At 34.9% G+C, this 8,929-nt stretch overlaps 1 long non-coding RNA gene across 4 annotated transcripts; it reads right to left on the bottom strand.

The window, feature by feature from the left end:
- Positions 1-578: 578 nt before the first annotated feature.
- Positions 579-7,716, bottom strand: LOC113694227 (uncharacterized). 4 transcript variants are annotated; one of them, XR_011815605.1, is made up of 5 exons: positions 4,715-7,716; positions 4,467-4,576; positions 4,225-4,260; positions 4,023-4,073; positions 642-3,087 (listed from the first exon to the last, which is right to left on the bottom strand). It is a non-coding gene; the product is annotated as an uncharacterized lncRNA (long non-coding RNA). The 4 variants fall into 4 exon arrangements; XR_011815604.1 differs by lacking the exons at positions 4,467-4,576; positions 4,715-7,716 and having other exon boundaries at positions 579-826; positions 1,119-3,087; positions 4,225-4,460; XR_011815606.1 differs by lacking the exon at positions 4,225-4,260 and having other exon boundaries at positions 4,715-7,697.
- Between the last annotated feature and the right edge of the window lie 1,213 nt (positions 7,717-8,929).

Raw genomic sequence — 8,929 nt, 5'->3', positions numbered from 1 at the left:
GAGATTTATATTGTAATCTGTTTGAGGAATGTAGTGAACGACTGAGTCCCGACGAGAGCTAGGCAAGCGGTCCGCCGAACCCTGGGGTACGCCCTAGGGGGAGGTGGGGCCGTCACAATGTGCGCCTGCAACAACACCGGCTCAGCAATTCTCCTTTCGGTTTCCACGCAACCATGATTTCCTTGGCTGGACAGGTGCCAATGGATGCTTCATCTGGCCAGCTTTTCCCTTGCTGGAGACATCCGTACTGTCTCCATTATAGAAAAATCCCAATTTGAATGGTAAACACAAATTTTGGGTCAAATTTGTAATGATTACGTTGTTAGTCGTCAGTCTGTGATGCCGATTTTGTTGCTCTGTCGGTGTACTACGAAAGATTGCTCCGAAAGCTCAAAAGGAAAACAAAGGCTAAAGTGTTTATAGATAAACTAGGAGGGGATCACCGCGCATTTGCGCGGTGGGCAGTTCTAAAATTTACGTGCCCAATTATGCCCTTTTTACAAAATGTCTGTAACGCAACCAAGGATCAAAAAAATGAATGGTGTGAAATTTTAATCTTACCTAATTATTGTAAAAGATTTTAACTATAAAAAATTGTATTTACAATTTGTCTAACAGTGTAAACTTTGACACTTGTTCACTGTCAAGGAATTCATAATAAATAGATAAAACACTAAAATTAGTATTGTAGAATCTCGAAACATGAACTTGAACTTCCATGATTCCGATAAATACATATTTTAACTTAACCAAAAATAACAACTTTCTGTCATTTGTACTCGTCCCAGAATTGAATGAGCAACTTTTGAAAGAAACAACTGAGAACCTGCCATGTATTATAACAAAATTAGTTTACTGCTATAAAACCAAGTTCAAAGTAAATCAAGAGCCTTGAATGATGCCAATAATGACAGGACAAATTCAACAAACATCTGCACTTTTGGTTACTAATAGTCTCATACAAAATTCGTTACCCCTTCTATTTATTAACCCATTTCACAAGCAAGAAACTTTTTTTTTGGGTACTTTGTTTTGGGTACAGTAGTTGTCAAAGTCCAGAAATGAAAAGATTCTTACAGGTAAGCTAAAGTGTCTTGCTTGGTAACCTGAGTTCTTACCAAAGTGAAAGTATTAGATGTGCTAGATTCCTGGAGATGGTATGCAAGTAAACTTTTCTACAACTTGATCATGAAGCTGCGCAATTTACACAAAATGCCAATGGAAGATAAGGTGAAAAAGGAAATAAAATGATTATGCAATCAAATAGGCTAGGAAGATCCTAAAACGTAAAAATGAAGCAAAAACTTCACCAGAGAGGAAGTCTTTATATTCTAATGACATACTCCAACCCAAAAGCCAAAATACATGCAACTCTAAATAAGGTCATGTAATTCAGCTTTTATTTCCAATAAAGTTTAGATTACTCCAGCATCAAGAATCTATAAAATTTTCAGGTGTAAAGAAAAAAAGTGAAGGCAATATTCACAAGTGTAAAGAAAAACAGTAAAGGCAATATTCATCTAAAAAATCGGTCTTCAATTAATTTCAACATTGCTCCTATTCAATATTCACAGGGTTTACATGGATTGTTGAGGCTTTTGCAACAATTTGTTTAATCAAACTTTTGATATATGTTCTATTCCCACAAAAAGAAAACACAAGTACATGTGACCATTAAACCCCTGAAATGGAACGCAAAACTCTAAATATATAGGGAAGGCAAATAATAAATAAGTTTCTATGAGTTACTGTCCATTTTATCTTTTTTTTTGTGTAAAATCTCAAAATTAGTCCAATGTTGGTTATAAGGTTTTGCTAATCTCAATATTATTAAGAACACCGGACATTATTATAGGAAGTAAGCAATAAAAACTGGTACCAGAGAGCTAAAACTAAATATAAAAACTTGAGCTTCATAGGCAGTAACAAGTATCTAGCAGCTTATATTTACAATGGAAATATTTCGTGCAATAATTAGCACCTTCACTTTACCAACTAATTTCACATGCATGATGAAAGTTATGAATCTATTGACTGTTTTCTCTCTCTGTTTTATGTATTTGTTTATTTTTGGTTGGTTGCATGTACATAATCTGAGGTTCATAGTGTTTCAAACAAAAATCGAGATTTATTTCCTCTTTGTAAATTGAGCTCAATAATTTTCTCTTACCTCTCTCCATATTAATCTCTAATTGTTTGAAATGTTTCTGCAAACCCCTTTTTTTTAAAAAACAATACTTCAATATTATTAGCACAAATCGCAAGTTACAAATAGGGGACAAGACCTGGCCTCCGGAGCGCATGCAGAGCTAACCGTTGGCAAACCCTTTTTATTTAATGATGGATTTCTCTTTTCATGCCATGGGAACATTTTTTAAAGGAGATCAAATACATCCGGAATAAATCCACTTTAAAAGTACTATTTCTTGTATGCAGTTAAAGCAGTTAAAGATGACTTTGTATGCAGTATGGGAACGAGAGCCTATTATCAATTTTCAAAAGAGATACAGAGAACAATAATCACTGTTAACTTCAAAGTCCTGAAAAAAAAAAACACAGCATCTGAAGATCTTCATCACAGTAAAGGTGAGTAAAAAGATAGTCTGCCGCGGCACAAAAAGATAAGAATTAGTTTCTTCACCTCAATTATAACTAAGAATGCATTTGTTCACCATACTATTACCCCATATGTTAAACCTTACACATTGACAAGCGCAAATTAGAAACAGTGATAGATTTTCAAATGCATCTGTGACATCTAATGTATCAGATGAAATTCATATACGGTGTTCAGCAAGCAAAGATAACACCATCTGTCAGATACCACCACAATTTGAACATCAGATGGACATTAAATACATGAATCTTACAATAAATGCAATCAAGCAGACAAATGCAGTGTAAAATAGAGAATGGACGTCAGAAACAAACTACTTGATACCCATTCCATTTAGCATTTGAAGACACGCCTAGGACTGGCGGAAATATCATTAATTGATACTGAAGAGCAGGGTGAGGCACTTGTCTAGGCAGCACCATGCAATTGAGCAGATCCACCAGTCACAAAACCCGAAGTATGGTCATTTCCTGCTACAGAAATAGGATCAGGATTAGATGTACCCCAATAATAACATATTCATATAGAGAAAAGAACCTTTAAAGTTGCTTAGAAGAAAGAAGAATTCATAAAAAAAAAATTAGCAATAACAGAAACAAGAGAAGAAATATACTGAGAGAGTATAAAAGCAAGTCTTACCAACAAAAATCAAACAATAAAAATAATGTCACTGATGAAATTTCCCCAAAGGGAACACAATACTGTATATATCTGTGGAAGTAAATTCTAGAGAAGTTTCTATGCATTATTTTCCAATTTTTCTTTTTTCTAAAAATGCAAAATTGGGTCCAACATCAAAGGTCAATACTATGAAGCACAGGGATACTATTTTCTGAACATATTTTTTCCAGCCAAAGATCAAGCCAAGTTTCTTCAATAATTTAAAAGAGCAAAGACGGTATCTTCATAGTAGATTACATGGATTTTGCTTTTGAAACTTCATTTACCTAATTCATATAACTATGTATCTCATGAATCATGAACTGGTGAAAACATCTTCAAGGAATTTAGTCATAATAATGATTTCACTTTGCACATTACAACCACAAAACCAGAAAAATCGATTATGAAATAAAGGTTTCATCATACAACTTCCCAAATCTTGGCATTACCAAGAATACCAGGTAGTTTAAATAACAGATTCATCATGTTCACCAGCCAAGGAAAAAAAAAGAAGATAGAGAAGAAAAAGATACTCATATCTAATTTACTCTGACAAAGACAATAAAACCCAAAACACAAAACACTGGAAGAAATTTGCTCATTCTTCCAATCACTTTTACCTTTATCCTTTCTCTGACAAAAACCTCAATAAACAAAAATAGGCTAAATTAGGTGAGAGAAACTGTTTATAGAAAAAAACTATGGTTTATAGCATAAATAGTAGAACACAAATAAATATTACCAGCTTTAACTACTTCTTAGAGATGTCAACTTCAAGTCTTCATATTCCTTCCTGTAACAACAACTAATAATATACTCAGAAAAGTAACACCAAAAGAACAAAAAAAAAAAAGGAAAAAAAATCGTCCATCAAATCCTAAATTGGGAGTGGAAGGGAAAAAATTAAATTAGAATGATACAACAAAACTTATGTTTTTCTTTACCAGTTGTTTTTCACGGGTGGCCATTTTTTCTCCCAGCTCCAGAAAAATCCAAGAAAGGCAAGAACGAAAAAGGGAACAACAAAACACCAAGTAAATAAATATCTAAAAGCCAGCTAATCATCAATTATTCATCATCACAGACCATATTAAAAGTTTTTCTTCTAATGAAAAATAAAAAATCAACGATAAAACAGAAATGAAATGGAGACATTAATCATGGAAAGAAATGGGAAGAAAAGTACCATATCTGCATTCAAGAAATTCGCACCAGATAACAGAGATGAAATATTGACCTTCCCCTTCTTCATTGTTTCACAAAAGGACACGAAGGAGATGGGAAAAAAAAGATTTGCTGCTTTTAGCCAAGAAAATAGAAATATTAGGAAAAATTTCAGAAAAACAGAAAAATTTAGCCCTAACTACTCGAGGGAGGGAGGAAGATGATGAAGAACAAGAGGGAGAACCAGAAATAGAAGGGGAAGAAGATTACCAGCCATTTTCTGTCTCAAGCCCATCGTCCATCAAATCCTAAGCACCCACTCCTTAGAAGAAGAAAAAAATCTAGACCTTCCAATTGAGATTGCAATCTCTTCCAAGTACAATCAAATGCCAGAAATTGAGGTGCGACCTCTGGGTCTCATGGCAAAAATGGGGAGTTTTGCCTAGGAACCAGTCTTCAAGAGCTCTTGACATTGATTGATGTTGCTATGTTTTGAATAAAAGACAGAAAGAAAGAAGAGAGAATTTTGTCTAGAGGATAATAGCAATAAGAACCGGTCTTTAAGAGTTGTTGACATAGACAAATGCTTCTGCGCTGGAATGAAAGAGAGAGAAAGAAAGCGGAGAAAAAAGTGGTTGAAGATTCATCCACATACGACGCCGTTTGGTTGATCAAAGGGTAAAAAAAAAAAAAGGAGACAAACCGGTCCAGCATCAGCTCCAGATCATCACCACTGACCAATCCCCACGCCATACATGGGCGGACGACCATCCCAGGTGGCAGGGGGCTTCCTCTCTTTATCTATATGTTTAAAGAAACAAAAGTGTACTTTTTTTTTTTTTTTGGCAATGGTTGATGTCTTATAATCTAATTTAACCTAATCTAAAAAAAAGGGGTAAGGGAAGATGATCAACTAAATCTAGCCACTTATGGCAAATTTGAGGGATCATCAAATAGGGTTATGACCACTGGATTAAATAGCCAGTAGCATGTACTCTTTTTTTTTTTGCCGGAAACGATAAATCTAATATATCCTACACTAAGAGGAAAGGGGCGGATCTAAAGAGGCCCAGGGATAAGCCGGAGGGGACTGAACCACCACCGGACCAAACGGGTGCACAGCACACCCGCTTGAATTTTTTGGAGACAAGCCACAAAAATGTGGCATTTTTGGTGGGAGGCAAGGTTAGAACCCTTGCTTCCCACCCCACTCTAACCTTGCCTCCCACCCCATTAAGTAGGTAGTGGCCACTGAGCCAAAGGCCCAGCGGTTCAGTAGCATGTACTCCAATTACTAGAAACAACAAAAAGTACAAAAGTCCCATCACCATCAGTCACAAGGTTAAAATCATTTAACCTTAGAACCTAGATCCGGAGCAAATGGGGGTTGCGGTCAACGGCCCAATATCGGCCCAGAGGTTTGTTGACCTGCGACCTTACCAACCATGACGTGTTGGGACACCAATGCCTACGGGACCAAGAATACCTTTCAATTAATCATGGGTTTGTTCATGATCTAACTAGATATTATATTGCTCAATCTTTAATTACGGCACGTCTCATACGCAGAATCTTAGTCCACGATTTTTCATTAGATATATTCATCTTTAATTGCGGCAGGTCTCATAGGCAGATTAGCTGGCTCAGGCAAATCTCAGAGTCTTGGACACTTTTATTTCCCCCCAAATTATAGGGTTAATTGTAATTTTCATCCTCCAACTATCAATCATTAGTACTTTGCATCCTAAACTAATAATTTTAGCACAAGGATCAAATCTTAAAAATCAATGAATTTCTTTTGCGCTATTTGTTGATTATTCAACGCCCAAAATATTGATTTTTGTGGCATAATTTTTTCATCCCACATCGGCTGAAGTTCAAGAAAAGGCTCCATTTGTTTCTTATAAATAAGGGAGGTCTATGAAAGTTTTAAGTGCACCACTCAAGAAAGTATTATATGGGTTATTAGTTTATTGAGTCATCTAACCCATTTATGGTCAAATATTTTAGACTTTCTTGTTTTGAATTTAGAAATATTTTCTAAACCTTTTGTAAGTGCCATTTTGGCCTAAGAATCATTTTCCTACGACTTTTGTATTTTTTTCTTCATAATAGAAATATTGCTCCTCCCTCACCCGTGGACGTAAGTCAATTTGATCGAACTACGTAAATTTTTGTGTCTTTTATTTTGCTTTGTTATTTGTCTTTATTGGGTTGCCACAACCCTTTTATATGGTTTATTTTACCGCCTAATTATTATATGACTGGTGTCTACCGTCTAACCATTATATGGTCGGTTATACTATCTATTTTGTTCTAATTTTAGTTTATTTATTCCTGAGTCAGTCCTAACAAACTGGTATCAGAGGTGGTTGATATATTTTGTCAGATAGGTTCATCTCGTGGGGCCATTCATCTTGTGGGACCGTTTATCCGTGGGGCCCACTCATTCTGTGGGTCAGCTCACTCTGTGGGACCCGCTCACAAGACTTGCATATTTGTTTGACCAATTTTTGAGACAAGATTTAAGTTACAGATTTTGTGACAACGATGACGGTAATAAAGACGGTTATTGAAAAATTCGACAGGAATGTCAACTTCGGAATGTGGCAACTCAAGATGGAGGCCATACTTGTTCAAAATGGAGTTGATTTGGCAATACAAGGAATTGAAAACAAGTCAGAAGATGTAAAGGATGTGGATTTTACTGATATAGATAAGAAGACTATATCCAGCATAATTTTGAATCTCTCTGATGAACTTTTACAGGAAGTAGCAAAGAAGACTTCGGCCAAACCTATGTGGGAAAAATTGAAAACCTTGTATATGAAAAAGACAGTCGAGAATCGGCTATATCTGAAATAGAGTTTGTATATGCTTCGGATGACTGAAAGTACATCTATACTCTCCCATCTTGATAAATTTGATTCCATTATTATGGATTTAGAGAACATAGATTCAAAAATTGATGATGAATATCAGACCCTATTACTTTTGTGTTTCCTTCTCCAGTTCTTTAAACATTTTCGTGATACTATAATTTATGAAAAGGAAATAATTTCGTATCGACAAATTAAATCTGCATTAAAATTTAAAGAGTAGATAGATAGGGATATTATTGAAAAAATTAGTAGGAGTTAAGCCGATGGCTTGTTTGTTCAGGGTAGATTTAAAAAGAGAAATACAAAAAATAGAAGTAGATCCAAATTCAGGTATAAAAATGTGGTGTGCGACTATTATAAAAAGAAGAGCCATATTATTTCTGATTGTTTTAAATTGAAAAATAAAGAAAAATAAAAGGAAAAAAAGAGTGAGACTACCGAAACTGGTATTGCAATTGATGAGAATGATGAAATCATTTTCTGTGCAACGAAAAATAATTTTAGATCTAGCAATGAGTGAATTATAGATTCAAATTGTTCATATCTTATGTGTCCCAATAGGGATTGATTTTCAACATATGAATCAACTGAATGTGGAGTTGTCTTAATGGGTAACAACGCCATTTGTAAAATTGTTGGCAAAAACACAATCCAGATTAAAATATATGATGGTATTGTGAGAATGCTCACAGATATTAGCCATGTTCCACATTTGAAGAAAAATCTCATCTCTTTGGACACCTTGAGTCTATTGGGTGCAGATATTCATGAGGAGGTGAATTTCTCAAAATCACTCAAGGTGCTCTTATTGTTATGAAGGCACATAGATATGATACTTTGTATATTTTGCAAGGATCTACTATTATAGGTGTTGCTACTATTTCAACATCAACTTTGTCGGATTCTGATCTCACCAAATTGTAGCTCATGAGCGAGAAAGACTTATCTATTTTATGCAAACGAGGTTTTCTTGGTGGTCAAAATATTGGAAAGATGGGATTCTGTGAACATTGCATTTTTGAAAAGAAGAAGAGAGTTAGTTTTTTGTTGCCGACAGTTCACAGGATAAAAGGAATTTTGGACTACATTCATTCAGACCTTTAAGGGCCTTCTTGTGCTCCTTTTAAAGGAGGTGGCAAGTACATGTTGACTTTCATTGATGATTATTCAAGGAAAGTTTAGATATATTTTCTTAAGCATAAAAAATGATGTTTTCCTAACTTTTAAGCAATGGAGAGTTTTGATTGAGAAACAAACAGAAAAACATATTAAGCAATTGAAAACAGATAATGACATGAAATTTTATGAAGGTGAATTTGATAGATTCTGTAAAAATGAAGGAATTATTCGGCATCGCACTGTTAGAATGGCGTCTCAACAAAATGGTGTGACCGAACCTATGAACAGAACGCTTTTGGAGAGAGCAAGATGTATGATCTCCAATGCAAGGTTGACAAATGACTTTTAGGCAGAGGCGATCAATATAACATGTTATATTATCAACTGTTTTCCATCTGCATCTCTAGATTTCAAAACTCCTAAGGAAGTTTGATCAGGTACTCATGCTGATTATTTTAATTTAAAAATTTTTAGGTGTCCAACA

Source organism: Coffea arabica, chromosome 6c (assembly GCF_036785885.1).
Source record: "Coffea arabica cultivar ET-39 chromosome 6c, Coffea Arabica ET-39 HiFi, whole genome shotgun sequence".
In the NCBI taxonomy this organism is placed as follows: Eukaryota; Viridiplantae; Streptophyta; class Magnoliopsida; order Gentianales; family Rubiaceae; genus Coffea; species Coffea arabica.
This window is presented reverse-complemented; position numbering and strand designations above follow the sequence as displayed.